This window comes from Phalacrocorax carbo, chromosome 2, assembly GCF_963921805.1.
Source record: "Phalacrocorax carbo chromosome 2, bPhaCar2.1, whole genome shotgun sequence".
Lineage (NCBI taxonomy): Eukaryota > Metazoa > Chordata > Aves > Suliformes > Phalacrocoracidae > Phalacrocorax > Phalacrocorax carbo.
In genome coordinates this window covers 123,911,868-123,938,026 of record NC_087514.1, presented here as the reverse complement: position 1 = coordinate 123,938,026, position 26,159 = coordinate 123,911,868, and the positions used below count along the sequence as shown (strand labels likewise).

General features: G+C 39.3%; 1 protein-coding gene across 8 annotated transcripts in view; it reads left to right on the top strand.

The window, feature by feature from the left end:
* Positions 1-26,159, top strand: part of RBMS3 (RNA binding motif single stranded interacting protein 3) — a 724,789-nt gene that overhangs the window by 109,225 nt on the left and 589,405 nt on the right. The gene's annotated exons all lie outside the window — the stretch shown is intronic.

Sequence of the window (26,159 nt, the reverse complement as noted above, 5' to 3'; positions counted from 1 at the left end):
AACCCAGGCTGAAGCTGGAAAGCTGTTCAGTGATAGCCAAGAAGGAATATTATTGTTAATGATTTTTTCTAAGAATTTAATATTATTCAGGGTTTCTGTTACTTTATCAACACCAAAAGACTTTTTTGACAAGGCTTGCTTTGTAATCAAAGAACAATGTATTTCGACTAAAGCAATTTCCTCTTTAAAAACTCTTCAAGTGTTTGTTCAGTATTGATTGTATTAACATTGCTTTCTCCCAACCTCTGCTTTCACTTCTTTCCAACCTCTTTCTACCTTCATTTGCTCTTAAGAAAAAAAACCACAAAAAATACCAAAACAACCAACACCCCCTACCCCCTTGTCTTGACACTATAAAAAAAATTAAGTTAGCCTGGTGAACAAATTCTTGATCTGACATACTAGATTTCTCATTTTTTACGAAGGGCGTGGAAGTTTTCTCTCTTAGTATATACAATAAGTTGAGATTTGGCCTCAAACTAAAGCCAATGGAACTATGAATTTAATTTGTATTCAAATTAGGATGGGAAAGGAGGTGGCTAAATGCTTCATGGGCTGTGACCTACCTATTTCACTATCCTTCCAATCTTAATAGTTCTCCTGTCACAAAGTATTTTAAGAGTCTTGTGCCTCCTCTCCGTGTAAAAGTATGTTCTTTTTGCTTGCTGAAGCTTCTGTGTTTTCTTCTTTCATTTTTTTGAACGTTGCATTTTCACTGGTAAGAGGTAAAAATGAAGAACATGTAAGAAGGTTAATTCTTTTCAGTAGTTATTGCTTGCACCATCCTAGGGGATCAGATGGTGAGCAAGAAAGTTTGTGGAGTACCATTAATATGTTCAAAGCTGAAACAGCAATGACTGTTCCCCTCTTTTTGCATGTCTACAGTTGCCCATTAATGTTAATGGGAGACACATTCCTAAGTCAGGAGGAGATCATCCTAACAAATCATATGAAATGCACTTTATACTCTACACACTTGATTTACTTTTTGAGGAGGGAGGGGAAGATAAGTACATAATAAAGGTTGTGGGTAGTGTTACAACCCTGTCAAATTGCTAGCAGAGTTAAGGGATTAACTACAAGGAATGTTGTGTGAAAGGATGTCTAGACCATCCAGCATCTGCAGGAAAAAAATTATTGTACTGTATTAAAGAATGCCTGTGGTAATTCTCCTACACCTACGTCGTACCCCACATGTTTTAATCTCTTCTTCCTTTGTCATTTACACTCTAATCTTTTCTTTTTCATCCTTGTTTATTGTAAGCTTTGGTCTTCTGTGTTTTGGGTTTGATAAGCTTATAAACTTGCTTCACAGATATTACAAATACCAGTACCAACTGTGAGGATGTACAGCCATGCCGTCGTTCAGTTTGGGAGACCTGAGTACTGCTGTGCGCTCTCATGAGCTGAGAGTGGCAAAATATTTGTATTGGATCAGAGATTTGTATTCAGCCTTGCAACTTGCCAGCGTCTATATATAGTTTATTTAAACATTTTTTTTGAAGACGGCTTTTCAGGAAAGAAAAAGATTAAAGTTCAAATTCATATTGTCTGTATTTTCTTCAGACTCATGCAGTGAACCCAGTGAAGGCTTTTCCACATACATCTTACAAGAATCTACACAGCAGCCTAATAGAACTACATGGCTGATACCTTTGATGCGTCTAAGAAATGTTAAAAGTTAAATTGATTTCCTCCTTCCCTCCCCCAAGTTTTCTTTTTTCATTTCCTCTATCTGTGTGAAGTTTGAAGGTCCATTGGGTGAGAGATTTGAAAGGGTTCTGCAGGTTGGGTCAATGAGTCACTGAAAATAACACATTTTTCACTGACTTATTTTGCTTTGTGCTACCCAGACATGCTTATATTTTGTACTGGATAAGCTGAAGCGTGTATCTATCTCAAATACGCTATCTGGGGAAGGTTTTTAATAAGTTCCTATTAACTCATCGCTCTCCTGGACATGTGGAATTTGTGTGCTCAGGTTTTTTGATGCGAAGCTGCTCAGAGAATGGTGAAGGTTTTTTCCTCTGCCCCCTGAGCCTGGGAAAGTGTCTTGCTGCAGGGGAGGCGTCTTTAAAACTTGATTAAGAGGTTCCTTCTGACTGCTCTGGGAAAGAGGCATTACTACCTGCTTCAAGCTAGCTTTTTTCAAGCATTCCACTTTCTCAGTGTCACAATAAGAAGCCAATAGTCTAAAAGATTGGTCTCTTTTGGAGCCAAGGAATTAATCTATTTAATTAGAGGGTTGGGGGGTGGGCAGGGAAGCCAAACCAAGCCTCAGCTTCTGAACTAGTATCTGTGGAGCTGTGTTGGACCTCACTGCCTTCAGATGCATTAAACTGGCTTGAGGGATGGAATCAAGGAGAAGATACAAACTGATGCTAATGAGCTGAAATTGCCTTTGCTGTTCTTGGCTAGTGGCATGACTTGATGTGTGAAGAAGTCTTCAGCAATTTTGTGAGAAGCTCTGAAGTGAACTTAGTCCTTCTGTGGTACTCTGAAGACTCTGCGCTTCCTGAAGTGCAACTGGCTCGTACTGCTGATGAAAATGGAGGAAGTGGCACTTTATCAGGGACAATAATATAGTTGATTTCTAACATGATGCTGCTTTTGCTGAGCAGGATGGCAGCCAAGTGCCTTATAGTGATGGTATATCTGTGTGTGGGACAGTCTGTCTTTCATTAGGAATCATAGGTGTACAGGCAGGGTGGAACGCAAGGCACTCTGTATTGCAACTAAGGTGTCCCTAGAAGCAGTTTTAATGTTGACGGTTCACTGTATTACTAATAATGACTTGAGAGCTAAGAGCTAGGGACTATTGCGGTGGTATAGCCAAAGTAGATGTAAAAATGAAGAAAAAAATGTGATTTTTTTTCCTTGGAAAAACAGAAGAAATGCAGCATTTCAGATACCAGCTCAAAGTTGAGGCATTGAAATGAACCATAGGTGAAGTGTCCTAAAAGAAAGATGGAAACAACCCTCTTAACTTGCTTATGTCCCTACTGTCAGTGAGAGGGAAGCAGCGGGTAGCACCTAAATGTGTCCTTCTGAATGACTGAGATAGGCTGTCTTGTCTTGCTTATGGGCTCTCTAGGGAGTTGGTCAAGTCATACCATTCATTTGGTCCCCATTGTTGGCTGGCACCTTTTTAACAATATTCCAGGTCACTTGCGCAAGAATGGTTAGCAGGAGGATCTTTACAGATGCTTAGATTATATTACTTTCTAGAAATATATGAATACAACTTTAGTATTAAGTGCTAAATGAGCCTGCAGAATAATTGGTGTGTCTTAAATGCCATTAAAAATAATATAGAACACTTCAGCATCTTTCCCTTTCCCATATCTATTAGCAAGACATTAGCTTATGAGCTAATGAAGTAAAAATGCAGAAAGTGAAATGGTGTCCAATGGGCCATGGGACAGGAGGACTCTCAGCTAAACTTCCATGATGTTCCTCTGTCTGGCTCCACTGCTGCTGGCTTTCTGGTGTTGGCAACACAAGCTTCTTGCTTTCTTGCAGATAGTCAAAGCTTTGTCCATTGCTGAACTTGGCATCAGTGCCTTAATTAAGGTCAGAATGTGTTTTTTCTTCAATACCCTGATCTTTAAAATTAGAGATTAAAAATTTATTTTAGTACCCAGTAGTTGGCAGTTTTTTTAGAGGAATCAAACAGACAGTGGTTGTTGATAAACATTAAATGTAGGATCAAAATTTTAGAGGCATCTCTTCTACACTCCATGTGATAGTTTATCGTATAGTGTCTTCATGACTGAGTTGATGGAAACGCCAGTCAAGAAGGTAGAAGCTAGGAAGGGTGATATTCCACTTGTATTGTGGCAGCTGTTTCACTGAATTCCAGGTCAGCGATTTCAGTATATGTAACTTGGCTCTCCTGCTCTGTTATGTGTGTCCGTGTCCCTGCTTTTCCCTTGCCTTGTTTTTGTCCTTGTATTCTTCCTGTATATGTGTTGATAAGCAGATAATTGTACATAGTTGTCAGTTTAGTAGTCACTTTCACAGTGCATTAAGTCAAAATGGACCTTGTGATCAGTCATTTGGTATAAGAGTTTATTTTAAGAAGCCATTCTAGGTATGGCTGCTGGTAGCAGTTGGGATGGTTCAACCAGTAGTAGAGATTGTTGCAGCCTGCTTGCATCCAAATTAACAGGGACCTGTAGGTGGATTTCATCACTTGTTAGAGCAGGGAGATGAGTAATGGTGAGTCTCCTTTATGGGATCTGGCATGTTACTTGAACATAAAGGTTGTTAGAGCACTTGTTGGCAGTGGCTCAGAAGGTCTGCTCCTGTGAAGTGACTTTCCTTTTTAACTAGTGGAAGATACTGGATTCTAAATACTAGAAAGATTCCTGTATTCAGCTGTTTTGAATCTTCTTTGGTTTTTCCCTTCAGTGCCTCAAGTCTGACTTGGAAAAAGTCAGAATTGAGAAAGTCACTGTCTCCCTGATGACTCAGCTGTTTGTGTTTCTGCTGAGTGCTGCAAACTGCAGCAGTAAACTTTAGGTTAAGTGCCTGTCCACTAGAAAATGTACTGAGAACACCAACAATTTTCCCAGAAGCCACTGAACAGCTGTCAAATGGCAACATTCCTTCACTGTTGACCTAGGTTTGAGCTGCACCAGTTTGCTCCTCTAAATGAGTGGCTTAGTCCAACTACTGGGGTTAAACCTTATTATAAAGGTCAAATGAGATCTGGCAACTATCCAAAAACAGACCAGATGACCCAAGCCAGAGAAATATGCTATTGCCTCCTGGCACTTGGCATATAACCAAAAAACTGTAGCAAAAATCAGTGGGCTTAATCAGAGTTAATGAGGGAAATTTGTCAGTTTTGCAATAAATTGAGTGTAAAATCCCTAAATACCTCCTTCCGATAATACATCTCTTCAAATGTTGTAAAGCTGTGATGTATGGCATAGAGGTATGTATAGTTCTGAACTTGGTTCTCATTGCACTTTGGTCCTAGTTAGATTTGTTTCGAAATCATCTTTGGATAAGCACATGAAATAAAATCAAACATGGAATGAAAAAACCCCTAAGTTCTTAAAGTTTTTTGACATGTTGGCAAATGGAGTCACTGGATTTCAACAAGCCTCTCTTAGGCTTACCTGAGATGATTCATTAAACTTGAATTTGAGGTAGGGGCAGTGCCTTGCAGAAGTAAGTTTAGCTAGTGAAATAATCATTGCAAGGTATGATGTATAAAAGAATTATTACACTTCTAATTTCACTTAAGGATTGGAAAAGTCAAATATCTGTGGTTAGTACTCCAAGTTTGCTGCTTGTATTACATCATAGTATATGCCATGCTATGCACACTATAGCTTTGTGGGATTTTATCTACTGTTAATAAAGACCGACCCATCTAGTAGGTAGCCAAGTCAAGTACAACCTTGACTAATAGACATTGTTTTAATTTTGTGTCTCACCTCTCATAGCACTTGCTCCTTTCTTCTGCTAGAGGCTGCTGGTTTCTTCTAGGCAACTGGAAATCTGATGTTAAAGGCTCTGCTTGACTCCAGACTTTGCTTCCTCAGTAAAATCTGTGGGCCGCTGCTTCTAGCATGATGTTTTTCATAAGCTATCACAGGGGAAGATTGAACGTGGTGTCTGTTTTTTAAAGCAGTGGAAATCTGCAGCCAACTTCACCAAGGTCACTGGTGAGGGCAGAGCAGACCAGTTAATCTCTGGCTGCTATGCAAGTAACAGACTGTGACACACTGGGTTGGCTACTCATTTAAATGCATAGGTACAGCAAGATGTGTAAGCTATTTTTATTGTGGGAAGATAACCCAGTCAAATAAGACTCAGGAGCTGTTGTATCTGTTGCCAAGCAAAGTACAACATAAACTTAGCTTCGAAAAGCTAAGGAGTATTTAAGCAAAATAAGAATCAGAGAACTCAAAGGAAACTAATTGCTTCTGGTCAGTGGCACGATATGAGTAAATGTACATGGTGTTATTCAAAGGTTGCTCATCAAAGTATGCTGCCTGTTGTGTTGGCAGAATTACCAAGTAGCCTACTGAATTGAATGTAAAGCTGTCTCCTGTGCTGCAAGCAGGATGAGACCCTGTGCCTGGAGGGAAGCAATAGCAGTAGATAAGGTCTAACACCATTTTTTTTCTCCTGCTGCTTGTGGAGAAGAACTTTGTATCTGATAGCATCAGTAGTCTTCATCCTGTGGCACTACATTAGCTGTTGTGCATCTTTAGAAATAAACTAAAACTTATATTTAAGAGCAGGGCTTATGCTTCATGGGTTGGTGTAAATGACAAAATACAGGTTAACTCTCCTCTGCAACCTATAAAACTGGTACCTCTAGACCACTCTGGGTTGGATATATATATCCCTCACTAAACATGGGATTTGGGCCTGGTTCCCGTTACTCGATAGCTACGTGAGTCTAGTACTACAGTATTTGAAGGTCTGGAGAGTGCATGCTTTGCAGAAGTTACGATGACTTAAGTCTTTGTAAACTAATAAAAGGGCTTGAGAAATTGAATATAATGTATTGTTACAACATTTTTCTAAACTAGGTGCCTCTCTAATTGGTCATTGTTCAGTGATTTCCCCAACCCCAGTTTCCTGTATGTATGCTCTATTAACACTGACCTGATGACTTAAAGATTAGAACTTTCTCTTGATTGTGGTATTTAAACCTGAAACTTTAGCTGTACTTGTTATGGAAGCTTAAGAGGACTCTTCCAAGATGCAGTATTGTGTTTTTCTTCTACAAGTGTGAGAAGAAGATATAACAGTTTTCCTTTCTCATCATTACTCAAAGTCAGAGATACCATTGGTGTTTTGTTGTACTTTCAAGTTGAGGTTCAGAAGATTCCATCTATAGCCTGGCTAATCTTAAAATCAGTGTGCAGGGAAAAAGCCTTTGTTCATAAAGATGTTTCTAAACAGCTGCCATAATAGGATTTTTCTAGACTAGCTAACTTTTTTACTGTATTTACTGTATTCACTTGTAATAATTATTTTTGACAAATACCAAATGAGTGCATTATGCGAAGTGCTTGCTCAGTGTGCTCAGGTTTGCTTAGAGAAGTGTGTGTGCTGGGGATGAGGGAGAAGTAACTGCCTTTGTGATGACTTCCACAGACATGAAACATTTCCAGAAAGCATCTGTCAGCTGCACTTATTTTGTTACTTAGAACAATTTTTTCTTGAAGGAGAATTTTTTAAAGACAAACCAATAGGGTTCTACTAATTTTAAACCAATAAAGTAAATATTTTCTGTGTCACATCTTATATTGTCACTGAAAGCTGCCCTATATGTTTCAGAAACCTCACTTCAAAACTACGGAGAGTCAATTTAAGAACTTCCTGGAATGTTCCTCCCATAACTCTTTTGCCTATTTTCTCAGCAAATGAAGCTTGCTGATAGTCTGTCTGTGAATGCTGACTGCTCCCTATAACTTCACCTATTTTGACTAAACTTGGTGAAGAAAGGGAAGGGTGCAAGCTTCTTGAACCTTCTGGAGATGTGAAGCTACCATGCGAATTGTAAGAGCACAGCAGAGGAGAGAGGCTGGTAATGCCATGCCAAAGGAAAGCACGCGATCACTCTTCATTAGCCATCGGGCAATTCATGGGGGAGAATGATGTTATAGATTTCATAACAATGGGGCAAAAGACTCAGTTGTTGGCGCCTGTGTTTTTTTTTTCAAGAATGAGGCTAAACTTTCTCTCCTGTGCAGATTTTCTGGTTAAGGGATGAGCTCACCCCAGAGCTTAAGGAATAATTCAGTTAAAGTCAATCAGCTGCAAGACATGTGTACATTCACTATCAGGCTTAATTAGTTTTGTTGTTCACGCAGCTACACAGTTGAATTCTAAAAAAATTCTATATTGGATTGATTGAATTCAGAACTCTCTATATCTGTGAGTCTTTTAGGGAAACTATCTGCTTGCTGCATCTAGCAACACATTATTCCTGACTCTTCTCAATGTTCAGATCTTGTCAGATAAACTTCAGATAACATTGTTTGAAGCAGCACATAATTTTACAGTGGGGTCTTTCCATTACACTGTCTGTAGTATCCCTGATGTGTGCATGTTGACTAATAAAGATTGACAAAGGATTTTCCACACGAACACCTTGCCTCATGTTCTGTTAAATGACACATTTAATATCTTCTATTGTAGACTTCTTGGTTTTTGACTTTGCTATGACATCTTCTTAAAAGAAACTGCCAGCAGATGATGTTTTAACACTTGTCAGCAATTCGTCATGATTTGTCTTACTTCAGATTTAATTGTTCTTGGAATGAACAGTTCATGGAGATTTTTTTTGAACTTGTTTTCTGGTTAATGCATTCAATTTGATGCAAAAGATAATTAGTATGACAAGTTGCAGCCTACATGTGTACTATTGTCCCCCCCCCCACTTTCTTCAGTGTTCCAATGTTTTTAAAGATTGGAAGATAGGTGGGAGCAGAAGAGTTTAAGTTATTTTTAGGAGACTTTTACCCCCCTGTCCTATTATTTAAAAGTCACAGATGGACTCTGTTCTCTGTGCCTCTCATCTTTCATACTCCTGAAGCATTAAACCTGGAAAGGAAATGCAACCAAGAGACCAGGGCTGGATGCACCACCAACTGCACTAAAGAAGGGGTTGATGATTTTCCAGAGCAAACATCAGCTGTGTGGTAGGGCTAACTTTCAGAGGAGGAACAGCTGGTGTCGAGCTGTGTACAGGTCTGGGGTTGGGTGCATGTCTAGGGAAGATGGTCAGGACAGAACTGGTGCTATAGAGCTGTTTCTCTGCCTTTCTAAACTAGCTGTTGACAGAAGTTCTCTAAAACCATTCACTTTTTCCTGTCTTTCACAAAGAGAACAAAGCTGGCTGATGGATTGTTTTAATAATCTAAATTATGATCATTCTGTTTGATAATTAACCATGCAAATCTAAAGGAAACAATTGGTGGATCAACAAAAACAGATCTGCAGGCTACATTTGAGGGAATAGCTGAAAGAGCTAATTTGGCTATAAAGATAGGTTATGCTTTGTAATGAGAAACGACAAAGCATTTTGCTGCAACTGTCATGGCAACTTTAGAGCTTCTTTATATAGTCTAATTTAAAATGTATTTACCCTGTAGCAATGAAATTGCAATCTATGTATGAATCATAAAAGCTGGAGATGGAAAATACCTCTTGAACATATGGACCAGTTTTTCAACAGATATAATTCAGTTTAACTCAAAGTCAGCAAACAGATATTCTCTGTCTTCAGAGTTGATCTGTTTGTCCTGGGCTGTTTTCTGAATGTGGACTCTTTCTGGAGTCTTTTTGTCTATCCTGGAGTGGTCTTGGCTAAGAATCTTTTAAAGATCTCTGTATTTCAGTTTTACTTCAGCAGTTTGTGAGCTCTGCTGTCCACTACATGGCTCTACATAAACTTGAATAGTCACTGAACCCTGGTAAAAGTCAGTTATACCAGGATGTTTACTGGTCCTCATGTTTCAAGGTACAGATTTATTGCTAAGATCTTGATTGTATGAATGCTCCTTTTTTGTTCGGTCAAGCTATGTAGATATTTGAAATCATACCATACTTCTAAGGGAATGCCACATTTTTTTTGCCCTTCTGTATTAACAGTGAATCAGTTACTCACTGGTTAATGCTAAGCGTTGGTGGAAGTTATCTGAAACACATGAATGTGGTGCTAGAAAGAAAATAAAACTTTTATATGAGCAATTGAATTCAATGCAAGGTTCAGGGTGTTGGTTTTCCCAGCCTATCTAGAGACCCTGTGTCATCCTGATGACCAGTTTTTAGACCTGGAGGGAAATTATTTGAGAATTTCCTGATGTGTTCCTAACAGAAACTAGTTAGCTTCCCCAAATTCATCAAAGCTTGCATTGCTCTATCTTATCCATAGTTTGGTATCCTACTGAAGAGTTTTGTTTCCAAGGTCCATGACTATTGTCTTTAGTATCCTGTAGTTCTACCAGTGCCTGAGAACTTTGACCATCACCCTGTCTATGAAGAGGGCTATTAGCTTTGACTGGGATTATTTTACTAGGCACCAATGTTTCACATATTTGGGGATGGGATTGTTAAAAAATCCAAGGGCCTACAAATAACTTACAGTAATACCTCAAAGTTCACTGATATTGGAGGCTAGGACACGAATTCCAGTCTAAATGAAATACTCAGCTTTTCTAAGAAAGCAGATGAAATAAGGGTAACATGGGCAAAGAACTGGATAATGCAATTCTGTATAAGCTTGGCTTAGATTTTTGTCATAAATCCACTGTATTTCTTGTTTCAGATGAGGTGGTTGTGAAAGATAATTACTAATGTGGCAGGGGAAAATTTGCACAGGAGTACAAACTTGAATCAAGCCTTCAAAAAATGAAGGAAGAGCCACAAACAAGCTATTGAAAAGGCTGAAGTAGTGAAAACAGAAATCCTAGTGGTTTCAATGGAAACAAAGATGTGATTAACCATTTAAGAACTTGAATCTCCAACAAAATGAGCGGTTTTGTTGGGTTTTTTTTGCTATAAAGTATGAATGACTCAAATGGGAAAAGCATCTGAACTTCAATGAATGAGTGACAGGGCCTCAATGGCTGAGATTGATGTGAATCCCTCTTCAGGCACAGGTTAAAATACAGATGTTAATTGGATAGTTACAAAATTAAGAAGGGGAAACTAGAACATTGTGTGCAGGTTGCTAACGTACCTGTCTAAAACTTGTGGAGGAAAATTATAATCTGCCAGAGTATGATAATGTGCCTTAGACTTAAGGCACACAGACTTTCTTTTCATGGTTTACATTTGTGGGCAGTGAAAACAGTAACCAAAATCAGTCTGTGTGCCTCTATAACCATGGCTGACTGTAAAGAGTAGGGGGAAAAAACGTTGTTAATCCTCCCAGTGACTTTTAGATGGGTCTCCAAAGACTAGACAAAACTAAGCCACTTAGAAAAACTGAGCTCTATTGTCTCCTGCAGTACAGTGCTTGCTTATCCTGCTAAAGATCAAGCTCTGCTTGTATCCATCTAATAGGAATATATTGAATCTCGCATGGAGTGCGAGCAGGACTTTGATCAATATTGCACGCACTTTATTTGAGGACCTACAGCAGAGGCCCTACACTTAGAAAAACAATTGAAGTAGGTCTTGGGAACACTTGACAGAATACATAAACAGATGATGTTATGGTCTCAGTGGAAATCTAGCTGTATTGAAGTGAAAATAGACCATACAAGGAGAAAATTGAAGAGTACTTAGTCCTTGTAGTAGGACACCCTATGCGCCAGCAAGCTCTGTTTGGAAAAATAAAACTATAACAAAACTATCTCCCTCGAAGAATGTAGTACACCTCCACATACTACCCCGTGAATTTCTGAAGGAGGAGTTTGTCTTCCTGAGTGAAGCATGCTATGGGTGTCTGATGGTTAAAAATTAAAAGAGCATGAGTTGGCCAGAAGAGGACATTGCAGTTGTTGTTCATGAGATCTTGCGCTTATTTGGGGAGGAACATGAATCCCAGGGTTAGCTTACAGTTTGGCAAAATAAATGTGTTACCCCCGAGCTTTCAATCACTTGTGTACCCTGTTTTGTGCAACAGGACAATGCTAGTATCAAATTACTACATATTGACAAACTGTGGGCTGTGAAGCATTATCTGAGCTGGATGTCATCTTATGTTTGTATTACTTTATACATGTTGATTTTTATCAAGGAATGTTGTGCCAAAACACTTATTTTGGAAAAATTACTATGGAAAAATTAAGTAAAAATAGCATTAAGTTCCAATTTAGGCCAATGTAAACAGCCAGTTCAGAATGCAAGGCTTTCCATGCCCTTTGGCTACTTGTTTTTAGTTCTAGTAACCAGGCACAAGCCTTGTATCACAGTACAATAGTCTGGCAAACTTTGATTTCGGTCTGTTATTCAAATAACTAAATTGCATATTGAAGTAGATACTTCTTGTATCTTAAGTTCTGCTCTTAAAATCCAGAGTCTTCTGACTTCTCCTTAGCCTTGTTCCTTCATTTCCCAAATGTAGGATCTGAGTTTTATAGTTACTAAGTAATAGTGGCTTTACCAGCCTTTGCGGTGCAAGTATTAATATGAAATCCTGCCTATAATAATGGCTGTAAAACTGTTGATATAGCTGCGTTAAAAAGTATGAGAAATAAATCAAAAGGCCCTGTGTTTTGACTGGTATGGGAAGTGTCCATGAACTGGAGTGTTCTCATGTCACAGTTAAGTGGTTACTCTGTGCCAGAACTATTTCAGAGTTCCTCAAGTTTAAAGTTGCAGTGACTTTTTTTTTTTTCTTCAGTGAGAAATCTTTTATTTAGTGACTTACAAGCTATTTTTTTAGTTCCTTATGTACTTTGCCCTATTACAGTATAGAAGCATCTGCAGAATGAATTTTGAGTCCTTCAATCTCTTTCCCATATTGCCCTTAATATGATGTTTCTCAAGAACCACTCCATTTTGGTTCCTGAATACAATAAAGCTAGCGCTATTGGTTGTGCTTGCTTAAGAGACAGAGGTAAACTAAACCACCAAACGTCTGATTCCGGCTTATGCTTTGTGACTTATCTTGGAGATGTTGAATATGGTGCCAACCTCCCAGTGAGGTGCTGGGGTCATATATATATAAAACTTTTAACCAGTTTCCTTGCTTGTTGCAAACTCTTCTGCAATTTGGGTGACATGAGGGCATCTTCTGAGGGAAGGTGAGCATCTGTCTGAACTCTATATAGGAACTGGCAAACACTTGGGTGAAAGTGGTACAGGTTCTGCAATGTGTTTGGGTTTCAATGTTAAAACAGTCTGGCTAGAGTCCTTCACTGAAGGTGCCCAAAACAAATTGGGGGAAAAAAAAAGACAATCACTAAATCCTCATAAGATGAGGAAAGGTGGTTCTGTGGATTAATAAGATGTTGAAAGTGCAGGGAAATTATCCTTTTTCACAGTATGGAAACTTGCCATTGGGATGCAATTTGAATTGGTTCTTGTGCCTATAATTGGTACATTACTAAATGATCTGAAAAAGTGGAATAAGTGAGATGATGAAGTTCTAGCAAATTAAAAGTGCTTGGGCAGAGTAGGATGAAAGTTCAGCTGCACTGAGGGAAGTTTTTAAGGGTGTCTGAATTATGGTAGGGTGTGCAGAATCTGTTATTTGGAAAAAACTAATAGAGAATCCACCTCCTGCTCTCTGTTTCTCAGGAGCCTGCAAGGCAGCGATCAGGCAATCTGTTCCAGAACAAAAGGAAAATGGTTCTCATGGAAGGAATAAATAACATAGGGGGCTCACTGCTGCGCAGTATTGTGGATGCAAAAATATGGATAGATTTAACGCTGTTAAACAAGACCTGACAAAAAAGTCTACTGAGGTGTTTTCAACACAATGATGCATATCTAACCCTTGGCTCTGAAAGCTCCTGATTTCATAGGGGTCAGAAAACAGGATTACCCTCTCTGGAGCAGTCCCACTCCAGGCTTGTGCTGTTTCTTGTAACTTCTCCTGAAGCAGTTACTACTCTTCAGGACTGGAGGAGTATAGGACCTACTTGGACCTTCACTCTGAATTGCTACGGTTCTTCTATTGTTACTTAAATGCATGTTATGTGATAGATCCTAAAAGTGAAGGCTGTGTTAGGTTATAGAGAATAACTTCCACATGTAGGGCAGGCCAGCTCTTCCAGCCTCTGCTGCAGTGTGACAATAATCCATCACCATGGCATATTGTGTCACAGCAAAAAGAGAAGTAAGCGTCACACAGACCAAGTCTCAAGCAACTGACAGCTTTCCACATCAAAGCCACCAATTCCCACACAATAGTTATGAAGGATAAGTGAGGTAAAGTCAGCATTTGGAAAGTGCTGGAGAACTTTGGGCTCAGCTTGCTGAGCCCTCCAGATGAGTACTGGGATGCTGCTCAGCTTTGTTTTCCCTCAAGCTGGTGCCTGAAGAGATTTGCTAAACAGCCACAAACTCAGGAAGAGGAGGGAAACAGCACAAACTTTCCAGTGAGTTTTTGTCTTGCTGCTTTTTGTCCTGCAACTTCTTGTGGTTTTTCACTCAGTTAAAAAATTAACTGTAAGCTGCTTTCTGATGATTTTATAGGACAGCCAACGCTCCTGTGTTTTTCAGAGCTGACAGATGCATTTGCAGCTGAGCTAGCTCCTGAGGGAGGCTCATTCCAACGTCTGCCACAAGGAGGCAGAAGCATTAAATCTAAAAATACTTTTGAACCAGGTCTTTGATATGTATCTCAGTTCCATGCTCTGGAGTATCTATAGCTGCTTCTGATGTATACAGATGATTAGGGAGAGGGAAATTTTGCAGGGGAGAATCCAAAGCATCAAACAAGTTTGTGCATAGTGGGGTTTTACTTGGTGTTTTGACAAGGTGTAAAAAAACTCTTATAAAAACATATCTGCAACAGTTAAAAGACACCCTCAGCACCAGTCCTGTGACAGTTTCCCACCGGTTGCATTTCATAGTTATTGCTTTTTGTCACTTTCCCTTTGTAAAGGCAACTCTAAAGTCCAGATCAGTGACAGTGACACATTAACATTGCAGTAATTGTATTTTCAAACATGCCTGGCTTCCTGTTCAGCTAATATGTTGCTTACTCAGCTGCTTGCGGTAATTTAGAATCGCAGCATGGCATATTCATGTTTCTGGACTACCTTCTTGGTAAGGATGTGGTCTGATTGCACTGTGATAATTCTCTCAGAGGAAAGCTATAGAGAATTCTAAAAAGCGTGAGTGGTTTAATTGAGTCTGATCCCTGTGCAGTGCTACTGAATGTGAACGAAATCCCACTTGCATCCCGATGAACAGAGTATTGAAAGCTTGATGGTGGTTTATTATATATTCTTACTATACTTAGTAATACACATGAAAGAAATGGAGAAGGGGAAGCAAAATTCGAAGTGAAAGCCGGTATTTGGTCCTTACTTTGGCCTGATTTGCTTAAGTATCAAAGCACATATGGCAGAAAGGTCACTCAGTTATCTGAAACAACTGCAGCTCAATACATACCTGGGTATAATGGAATTTGTTTAAGGACATGATATCATCCGTAATGTCAGATATCCTAGATGTTACCATCTGTGTCAGACTTGTTCTAGCTGACCGTAAATACAGATGCTCTGCTGCATGCTTTAGGCCGCGAATCGCTGTTAATGTAAGTTAGTTCATGTGTTGAAATCCACTTAAAATAAATTTCTTCCTGACTAAAAATGTATGTGTAAGGAAAATCTTTTCTGCCTGTAAAGGGCTGTTGCAGTCTATTGTATAAAGATGTATTACAGGTTTAAATTACAGATTATGACACTTCAAAGGTGCTTTCTGATACTACTGCAGCAATCAGACATGCAGTCATGATGTTCCTGTGGCTTAGTGGCTTACAACTAAAAAGGAAGGAAGAAGGCATTTGATAGCAGATCTGCATTTCTGTAAAATAGCATATTGTTTCACTATCATCCGGTACGCAACCACAGATGCACATTGCTGAGAGCAGGCTCGCGCTCCCCCACTTTTGCTGCAGCGCACGAACAGAGTAGTGGAGATGGTGGAATGCAGTGTGCTGTGCTATATAGGGCTTGTAACCTTCATATGCTACAAGCACGGTCTTTATATTTCAGCAGCATATTGAGAATGTGTCTTTACACAGTCCGAGGCTTGAATTTGGGATCACATCATCTAGTTTATGCTCTAATTAGTTATTAAGTACACTGGACATTTTCAGGTGTTAATTAATATTCAGTGAGACTGTATACAAGGTGGTAAGTAAATAAAGCATCCATATGTTTACATTCATTCTTAGGTACTGTATATATCAAGGGTTGGTTATACCTACTTTTAAATGGGGAAACTTTTGATATTTGTTTCAAACTCTATGGAAGCTTTGGACTGAAAATAGTTATACACTTCTAGTAAAATAGCTTTATTAAAGGCCAGTTTCTGACCTTAAAATTATCCTCCTCTTCTCACCTTTTCAGATTAATGCAGATTTTTTAATTTATTTGTATTTTATTAATTGTTAAATGTTAAAAGGGAGATAGCCAAAAGACAGGTTCTCTCCTTTGCTTTGCACTTTCTCATGCTTTCATCAAGTGCTTCCAGGATTTTTTTCCAATAAAAAAAAAAACCCAAACAACAACAACAAAAACCTCTGCTATGTGTTGTTCTGCCATAGGCCTTACATATGGGTAAACTTGTCTCCTGTGAGATCTCTCTCTCAAACACTATGAGGAGCATAAGATAAATGCTTTGTATACATAGACCGTTTAATGTCCTGTTACAAGCAATAAGATTTACATTGTCCTGTTAATGCAAGTAGTCACTTAACCTTCTTTGCAACTGAACTTCTGCTGTATTGAGGAGGGTTTTTCTTGTGCGTCTCAAAGCTGTGCAAACCATTGTGCATGTTTGGCAGGTGGCAGAGTACATGTCTTACTGTCACACATGAAGTGCCTAACACTTGTTTCTTCCGGTGTTGCAGTATTTTATCAGCTGCTTCAGTTAAGAATGGCCTGCCACACATTTTCTTTCTCATCTTGAATAGCCATAACAATTTTAACCGCTATTCAGTTTTACCATTTGACTGACTTCTGTGTTATGGAAATGATGTGTGATATGCCTGACTTACCATTTCCAGGTAAATCACACAAAGACAAGGGAGCCCAGTTTACTGTAATGATACTTCACATTTTCAGATATCATGGCTGAACAAATGGTCCATTGCCTTGATTGCAGTGGTCACTGAGGTAATGTCTGACAGTTTTTTTTTAGTTCCCAGGTGTCTAGATAATGGTCTGTGTTAACGATGTTATTGTATGCTTCTTGTAGTTAAACGGGTGATTCCTACTATGCTTGAAAACCTGCTGTGTGTTTCAGCACAATTGTAGCCTATTGCTTAGTCTGGATATCCCAATGCATATCACAGCTCTGCATTGGGTCTTGAACAGTCGTGCCCCTGCTGGGGAGCATACTGCATCTTTACATCCTCCTGAGAAAAGTTTCTATTTCAGAGTGAATCCCACATACTCCTGAGAAACTTTTAAAAAGTATTTTCTAGTTTTGTCTTGCTGTAACACTGAAGTATTTTTCAAATCACCTTGAGAGTTAAAACAACATTCAGGAACATTTTTTTTTCCTGCAGTGTCTGACTATGCAAGAGGAATTGATATAAATTTTGCCTTGTATATTTCTTTTATTTATTATTTTTTTCCTAGCTGTTACCTTGAAGTGGTCTGAAACTGGTTTGCTTTAACAGTTCACGTTCTCTTTCAAATGCTATGCTTTTCTGTTACAAGGCTGTCTTACAGAAGTCAGCAATATATCCCTTGATCAATTTTTTTCGTTGTAGTTGTGCTAGCAGTGACCTTACTTTAGTCTTCTCTGTCAGCAGTACTTCCTATGCAGGACTTCCCACTGTTGCAAATGATTACAATGGTGTGGTGTGAGTTTAACTACTTGTCAAATTATTCCCTCCCCCATTTGGGTGATTGTTCCCTCAGTAGAAGTGACCCTGGCAGGAAAGCTCTAGACACTGGGAGGTGCAGGAATGTGTGCTGAAAGGTCCCTTTTTCTTCGCTGAAGAATTTCAGGACTGGGATGGCTTTTTAGGACAATTTCAGAGAGACCCAACTCTTTTTGACTACTAGATAACTGCAACGTAGTTCAGAGTTGAAAACTTCAGAAGCTGTTTTTACAACTTATAAAGCTAACTAACCTTTGAATTTACATTTTAGGGAAAGACGTGTGTTGTAATGTTCATACCTCTTCAGGTACCAGTGCAGTCTTTGAGTGATCAGCAAGCATATAGTCCTGCATAGTTCTACTCTCGGAGATTCATACTGTTTTTCTTTTATCTTGTGTTTTACTTCCCTGCCTGTCTCTAGCAAAGAGGTGAAGATGTAATTCTGATCTCCCTTGCTGTCTCTGGAGCCATTTACTTTTGTTATCTATTTTGTGCCCGTGACACACAAACATGTCCTTGGCGTTGATACTCGCCTGATTTAAAACTGCTCATTCTTTTTAGTTTTGTCACATGCATAAAGTATTTCATCTTCTGGGACTGCCTGCTTTCTTGCTGCTATGTGCTTTCCCTTGGTTTGCAAGGATAGGTATAATCTTCTTGTCACGGTTATTAGATTTGATTCCATATGCAAAGTTTTTCCTATGAGCGTTGTCATGGTTTTTCTCTACTGTACTTGGTTGTTTCATTTCTGTTTTTTTACCTTGTCTTGTGCAAACTCCATAGTTTTCCTTCTTCTTTACACTTTTCCTGTTCTACTCAGTGAATTATTTGTATGCCTGCTTCCCCAGCTTCCTAGAGTTCAGTGTGAACTTTGACAGTTCCCGTGTCTGTAATTCTTGGTGGAGTTACTGTAGCATCTTCTGAGTTCTGTCTTGCAACTATTTATCTCTTGTCCTTACTGTCAGTCAGAAATTGTTTTTCCTGAAGTGTTTGTTATGATATCTTGTTGCTGTAGCTATGCAGGAGCCCTGAAAGTCAGAAGATGCTCCCCATAGCCACTATGCATACAACCGCCTTCCTACATATACTATAGGCAGTGTCCTTCTCCAGTTCCTGTCAGCCTGTGGCATAAGTAATTCAGCTGTGCTTCCTTTTGACTGTGGATCTTCTAGTAACCTCCTATATCTGGATATATGGGGGGTTCGCTCTTCAGATTCCCTTCCTTCCAGTCCTGGAAACAAAGCTCAATGTGTTTGTTTTTCTAACTAGGCCATCATCGTATGGCTTTGGTATTCCTGGCAGGTTTCTTATGTGGTGGTACGTGTGGCAATTACTTCTTAAAGTCACATGGGTGCTCTCATTGCCTATATTGCTTTGGAGGAGAGCACAATTCCAGGTAGGCGTTTAAATCTTGTGCAAAAGAAGGTTGGTAGTGTTGCCTCCAGGACTATTTCAGGAAAACCTCTTTTAAGGCTGTTATCCTTGGAAGGGTGATTCTTCTACTTCGTACTCACCACTTGGAGGTCACTTATCCCATTATGACTGGAGCAGCTGAGGGAACTAGGGTTGTCACCCTCAGCCTCCTTTTCTCCAGGCTTGACCTTATTGTTCTCTACAACTACCTTGGAGGTTGTAGCAAGGTAGGTGTTGATCTCTTGTCCCAAGTAACAAGTGATAGGATAGAGAGGAAATGGCCTCAAGTTGCACCAGGGGAGGCTTAGATTGGATATTAGGAAAAATTTCTTCACTGAAAGGGTTGTGAGACACTGGAACAGGCTGCTCAGGGAAGCGGTTGAGTTGTCCTCCCTGGATGTATCTAAAAGGCTTGTAGATGTGGTGCTTAGGGACATGGTTTAGTGGCAAACTTGGCAATGTTAGTTTCATGGTCCTTTCCAACCTAAATGATTCTATAACTTCAACTGGGATACGAAACCAATGTGATGCCAGTTTTGTTGCTTGACCTAGGTGACCAGTAAGCAAAAGAAATCATGTCCTAAAGTTTTGTGGAAATTCCAGATTCCTGCATCCTTCATGGAAGGAAGTGGGTTCTCTAATGAAGGCACTATGATATTTGGTGGGTGTTTTTTCCAGACCTATTCCTTATGGTGACTAGAACAAAACTAAGTTTAAAATGGAGGCAGAGAGATTAGGAATTTTCTTGAGGCCATGTGCAGGCTTTTCTACTGCCAGCCCTTCGTTTCTTCTTTTAGACATACTGAAATGAAGCCTCAAATTCTGACACTCTTATTCTAAGAGCAACCCACTTATTCTAAACCATGGGATAAGATGAGGCCTTCTAAGCAAAGGGGAGCACCAGTCATCTCTGGAGGCTTTTTCTGACAGGTCCATTATATTCAAGTGGAATTACAGAAAAATTTGCTCCACAACAGTTTGCTGCTGGGGGCTTCTGGTAATCAGAAAGGCTCGCAAGAGGAAGCTTGAATGGGCTGGAGTCTTAAAAACAGTCTGATTTCTTCCTCACTTTCCCTGCCCCCCCCTTCTCCTTTACTAGCGGTGTGCATGAAAGCTCCAGCCTGCCTTTCCATTCTCACTGAGAATTACTCATTGATAATTCTTCAGCATGCCCAAGGTTTTTATGCTTATAAAAGCTTGTGTTTATTCCTCATATCTCAGTTTCCCATTAGGTACCTGCTCCTGCTGAACTTGAAGGACCTGAGAACTCTTCCCCACGTTCGTGGTATGACCTGAGCCTGAAATTTGGCAAGAACAAACTGTACCACATCTCTGACCCAAACAGAGGCTGAGAATTCAGTGGAAAAAAAACAACTGAGCTGGTATCTGTGCTCAGAAGTACTTTCTTTTGCCTCAACCTCATAAGGCACCGCTGCTAAACTCTGTTCCTGCCGTTTGGTGGAATCTGGCTGCAGCAGCCCATCTGTGAAGAGCAATCAAGTAATGTGAGATTTTTTTGAGGTGATACTAATTTTCCTTTGATGTCTTGGGCCTTTATGGCCTAATAGTAGTTTGAACTGTAGAGTGGAGGAATCAGCCAAGAAGTGTTTTCGCTAAGGAACTGTGAGCATGCAGATACCCTCTGAAGAGAAATTCAACATTCATCTGCTCATACAACTTCAAGTTGTGTGAACTCAATTAGTGTTGCTCCTGTAGTACACCTACCTGCTTCTCTTCTGAGGAGGGAGGAGAGAAGGGGTCTTCCAGTTCCACTGCGATAACAGTATTGTTAGTAGATACCAACTGACACTTGTGTTTCAGGCTTCCTTGTGTGATGATGTACAATGTTTGTAGACAAATACTGTTACAGTCCTTCACCTTCCCTAAGAAGTTCTAGACCAAAATAAGATATTCTTTTGAGAAAAAATGTCTTCAGCGTAAGTATTGACAAAGTCCTTGCAAGAAATACCTCAGCAGAACTTGTTCTAGCTGCAAGTGAAGATCTACCTAGAGAGGAAAAGCAGCCCTTGGCCCTATTGCTCTGTAGGCAAGGATTGTGTTTCTGTTGGATCCGGGGAGGTGAATTTTTTTGGCTAATATTTGTATATGATTCTGCCATCATATGCACTTTGCAAACATGATTCTCCAGAATATCTGAGAAGGCACGTATGTTGAATGATTTGCTTGCATAGGGTTTCTAGGAATTACTGGTCCTCTCCTCTGCTGTTAACGTGCAGATGGTTTAGACAAGCTCATGTTATGACTAAGAGTAGGGCTATTCTCATAGTCCCTTTTATCCATTCCTTTAACCACTTAAAAGATTTGAAGGTTTTTTCCTTTTCTTATCAAAAGATATTCTACTGATTAACATCTCTGCTCTTACACAGATCTTGTGTGACATCAGTTGTTGTCTTTTGAATGTTTGCAGCTTTTTCACAACTCTTTAATTTCTAACTTATAGCATGCCTGTGGGAGCTGCCTTGGCTTTCCCTCCCATTTTATGTTTAACATGTGTTAGAGGCAAGACAGTGAAATGTTCTTTTTCATCTCTTACAGTATGTGTTTTGTGGTTCATTTTCAAGTACCTTCTGAAAGTACAGTTCCTGGAAAACTGCGGCTTCTCCTGTTAAAAATCTGTTTTCATTCATGTGATTCTGGTGATTGTAAATATAGGTCTTTTTCCTGTTTCATTGCACTTTTTTTGTCCTTTTTAAACATGAGGTAGTGGGCTGCATACATGAAAGAGTGGATGTGTCTGTCTTCTGGCCTATTTCTGATGCCCAACTTGTTTTGGCTTTTTTAATGTGTGAGATGTTGGGGTACCATGCTGACAATATGTGAATATGTGCTATGTTGACCTCTCTGTGGCGGAGCTATGAAGGTTTGATCTTGCAAGTATTTATCTAAATACTTAACCTTAGGCTCCTGAGCAAACTTAGAGGCTTGATTGCCATTACTGGCAAGCATTAAAGTTAGGGCTCTTCCCTGCATACGTTCCTGTTGAACACAAACTGTTTTCTTCCCCCTACTGACTCAATTGCTATTTCTAAGATAGGATACATGCTAAGGTACAGACCACTCACTAGTTAAATAGTCTAGCTTTTTAAAGTAGACCAATTTAACTTGAGGACTGAAATCATGGCTCTTCCATACGATCTAATTAAGAGTTTGACTTGGAAGATTATTTGCCATATAATTTATTATTTGTCAGATAGTAACCTTGAAGTTAGTGGGGTTACATTGATAGTTGTAGCAACAAGAAGTAAGCATGGTACTCTACGCTGTTCTTTTGATATGATAGTAAGCTGTATTAGTCATAAATGGTGATACAAATTAGTAATTATTTACAAGCCTCTCAGTTGCTCTTAAGTATTTACTTTTTGGGTATTGGCTTCAGGAGCACTAACAAAATGATGATTATCTGTTGGTTTAAAGGCTATGAATGTTTAGTACTTCAAGCAGAAAGACTTTGATTTATGCTTGAAATCACTAGCAGTAAATGGGAACATGCACACTTAAAGATGTGCTCTTACTGATGTTTCCCTTGGTAGCTCATTTGGAGGCAGAATTTCTCAATGGTTGTGCATTTCTAGGGGTCTTGAGCGTAAACTAGTTGCAAGGCTCCACCTGAGCTTCGTGTGCACACATCAGAAAGACATAATGTTTTACCAGGTTTTCTCCTTTATTGAGGATAGGTGATAATACAAAATGGCACGACCATTATGCAAACAACAGAGCAGTGTGAATACCTTGAATAGTGCCTTGCTTCTCCTTTTCTTAGTGCCTGCTGGCCCAGTCCCTTGGACTACTATTATGAGTGTTGAAATGATACAATAAAAGATTAAAAAAAAAAAGCTATAAGTTTCTAGAACTGTTTTATAACTGAATGACACTTTTCTGGGCATATGAAAATAAAAAGGGGTTACTTTGGAAACAGCATGAGTTTACCAAAAGTAAAGTATGCCTGACCAACCTTTTGTGGTAAAATGACTAGGTCTGTGGACAAGAGAAGAGCAGTGGGTGTCATTTATCTTAGCAACTCTTCTGACATGGTCTTCTGCAACATTCTTGTATCCAAGTTAGAGGTGGGTGGTTAACTAGATGTATTTAAAAAAAAACCCAAACAACCAAACCCCCCAAAACCCGAAACAAACCCAAAGACAAAAACCCAGTTGAATTATCAGGCCTAGAAGGTAGGTCCAGGTAGGGCTGTACTCTGCTTGAGCTGACTCTGAGTGTAGTAGTACAGGGGTCTGAACTGGGACCTGTTCTGTTTGACATATTAGTGACTTGGAAAACATGATGAAGGACACTCTATGTTTGCAGGTGACACCAAATTGGAGAGAATGGGTTGTCATGCTTGAGACTGCCATCTAGAGGGACCTAGATGAGCTGGAGGAATGGCTTGGGGGGAGAAACTGTATGATAGTCGATGGGGGCAAATGCAAAATCTTGCACCTGGGAAGGAAGGAGCCTTGAAGTGACACAGGCTAGGGCTGTCTGCCTGGGAAGTGGCTCTGGGAAAAAGGCCCTGATGGATATGGCAACAGAGTAGGTTGCCCAGAGATGTTGTGCAGTCAGTGTCCACCTATGCATCCATGGATATTTTCAAGACCCAACTCAATAAAGACCTGTGCAACCTGGTCTGACCTCACAGCTGGACCTTCTTTGAGCAGGGGTTGGACTAAAAACCTCCTGTGGTCATTCTGACCTGAATTTTCCTATGATTACTATGACGTTTTGCAAAGAAATTGGGTCCACATGAAATATTATTTACTTTCCCGTAGAATATTTTGGAAAATGCTCTAATTTATTTAGGAGCCTGCCATATTTTGATTTAAGATTCAGGAAGAGTTATCTAACATCTCCAAAGTAGATATAAATTTAAAATTCAGTGAGCCTGAAGTTTAGTATATTGATGAGTACAATAAACAGAAAAGTGAATTTAATAACCTGATACTAATCTGACCAGTAACAGAGCAAGATGTGTTGATTCGTTCAGGTTCTTCCACAGTACTCATCATCACATTGCAAACTGTACTTAAAGCATGCATGCAAGCTCAGTGTACAAGGTTTCTTGTTTTCTTAAGAGCTTAGAAGTTGACAACTGCTTTTGTGACTTCCACTACATCTGCCATTTATCACGTTTTACAAAATGGTCCCTTTTCTTAGAGTTAGGTTGCTGATGGAGTGTCTTAACCAGTAACCAAGACCATGCATTGTCGTGGTTAATGGATTTACCTTGTCATAGATCTAGCCTTTCATGTTTTAGATAATCCTCTTGCACATTTCATTTAAACTAGTGAAAATTAGACACATCTCAGTGAATTTGATGTGAAATAAATCAGAAACTTGCCATTTTTTAGTAGAAAGCTCCTATATATGCCGTGTTGGGTGATGAAATGCAAGAGCCTTGTTCTTGGAAAAAATCTAGGGTGACCTGCTTTTTAAGGAGTAAGTTTACTGCCAGTACAGTGACAGAAGTTTTAACCCCAGTGTCCTCTTACCGTTTCCCTCAGAAGTGTTAACACTAGCTATCTTAGCAGTAGACCTGCTGCTAATTATATCAGCCTTGCAGTGGACTGGACTATTAGCCTAGCTAAGTTTCTGATGGCTAAACCTGAAATTACTCTCGATGATGAGTGTATTTTCAGGACACTGGTCATTATCCAGCATGAGCTAACTGGGTCTTAAAGGCATGACAGCAGTGAAAATTATATTAATCAGAAGGGCATAATTCAATTGCTTATAGCTGCTTTCTGTTTCTACAGATGATAGTACTAGTCTTACACGGCAACTTTATATAGGAAATATAAATATTATATTTCTAAGTATAAGAAATTTCCTATAAGCCTCAATCCTTACCTGAATATATTTACAAGGGGGTTCTGCCCCAGCATTTCTGCCTGTCTGTTCTGGGTTAGAAATTCCGTCTCCCATGGGAAGATATTTGTCTCTTATCCATGAACAATGTTGACCTTTTTGCTTGCCCATGCACCCCAGTACACCTATACTGTACAGTATAGGAATGGCAGCGTACTACAGCATCAGACTGAGTTGTTAGGGGAAATAGCATTAAAATATCTTAATGTTGGGAGACAGTTGATTACTCTTAGCCACTTTGATACATTTGTGCAAAAAAATTGACAGCCTGTAGCACTAACTCATAAATGTAGAAGCAGGGATTTTTTGTTTTGGTTTGCTCACTGCATAAATCAAACAGAGCCTTTAAGGAAGTATAACAAATAATGATGCTCCCACTGTTATAAATTTTCTGCTGCTGAATAAAAGGAGAGAAACTCAATATGAAACCGATGAAAATACAAAATGATAAAAGCAGGTATTTGGCTCTAGAAATTGTTCCCAGTTATTCCCAGCACTGGGGATTTATTCCTAGGTTATAATTTCACCTTTAAGTGTGTGGCTGATGTTTTTCTTGAAACTGAGATCTGCCCACTGTCATCTGAGGGCTGATTTTGTCCCTCTTGGATTTGTGTAAGTGTATGATGCTGTTGTAGCTGAATTTTACATGGCTTCCTGTGATGAGCATTACAGGCTCCTGTGAGAAGAGATATCCTGAATATGACTTGAGCAGCTGAAGTTTGGCAAGCCCCGATGGATCCTGTTAGAGATCAGAGGAGTAACCCACAAGCAAGGACATGGAGTAAACAGCAGTACATCTGTCAGCAGACAGCCGATGAAATCTGTGCTCTTGTTGTGAATGAAAGAATATATTCATATTGCTATTTCACCTACCTTGCACCTCACAGCCTCTAATAAAAGAATGGCCACACTGTTGAATATAGGTTGCTCTATTAATGAGAGATCATGCTATGAGTGAATATATAGTATGGATATTAGCACATTGGGCTGCACTGTGTCTACTTTGGCAGCCTCTGGAAGAAATGGGACCAATGCTGTCTTCATTCAGTTAAGTTTTCTGTACTAGAATAAAGCCAAAGACAAGAAATAGAATTGTTCAATGAAGAGTGCAGTAAGAGAGCTCAGTTTTCCCTGTTAAGAAACAAAATGTTTTGGTTTAAAAAGGAAAAGTATATGAATTGTTCTGAGAGGATGGAAAAACACATGATTAACATTTACTAACTCGTCTCACTCTTAAAAAAAGAAATTGGAATTATGCCTGCTTTTTTAATTCTGAGCTGTGAAAATAAGAAAATAGACCTGAGAGACTTCACACATATATAATTCTTTTTTTTTAATGGTAAAATTTAGTCAAGGACCATAC